Here is a 918-nt window from a genome sequence, read left to right on the forward strand (position 1 = left end):
GGGTAACAGAAGAAATATTGAATTTAATTGATGAAAGGAGAAAATATAAAAACGCAGTAAATGAAGTAGGCAAAAAGGAATACAAATGTCTCAAAAATGAGATCAACAGGAGGTTCAAAATGGCTAAGCAGGGATGGCTAGAGGACAAATGTAAGGATGTAGAGGCTTATCTCACTAGGGGTAAGATAGATACTGCCTACACGAAAATTAAAGAGACCTTTGGAGAAAAGAGAACCACTTGTATGAATATCAAAAGCTCAGATGGAAACCCAGCTCTAAGTAAAGATGGGAAAGCAGAAAGGTGGAAGGAGTATATAGAGGGTCTATACAATGGCCATGTAATTGAGGACAATATTATGGAAATGGGAGAGGATGTAGATGAAGATGAAATGGGAGATATGATACTGCATGAAGAGTTTGACAGAGCACTGAAAGACCTGATTCGAAACAAGGCCCCAGGAGTAGACAACATTCCATTAGAACTACTGACAGCCTTGGGAGAGCCAGTCCTGACAAAACTCTACCATCTGGTGAGCAAGATATATGAGACAGGCAAAATACCCTCAGACTTCAAGAAGAATATAATAATTCCAATCCCAAAGAAAGCAAGTGTTGACAGATGTGAAAATTACCGAACTATCAGTTTAATATGTCACGGCTGCAAAATACTAACATGAATTCTTTACAGATAAATGGAAAAACTAGATCAGTTTGGATTCCGTAGAAATATTGGAACATGTGATGCAATACAGACCCTACGATTTATCTTAGAAGCTAGATTAAGGAAAGGCAAACCTATGTTTCTAGCATTTGTAGACTTAGAGAAAGCTTTTGACAATGTTGACTGGAATACCCCCTTCAAATTCTGAAGGTAGCAGGGGTAAAATACAGGGAGCGACAGGCTATTTACAATTTGTA

Source organism: Schistocerca cancellata, chromosome 8 (genome assembly GCF_023864275.1).
Source record: "Schistocerca cancellata isolate TAMUIC-IGC-003103 chromosome 8, iqSchCanc2.1, whole genome shotgun sequence".
NCBI classification, from domain to species: domain Eukaryota; kingdom Metazoa; phylum Arthropoda; class Insecta; order Orthoptera; family Acrididae; genus Schistocerca; species Schistocerca cancellata.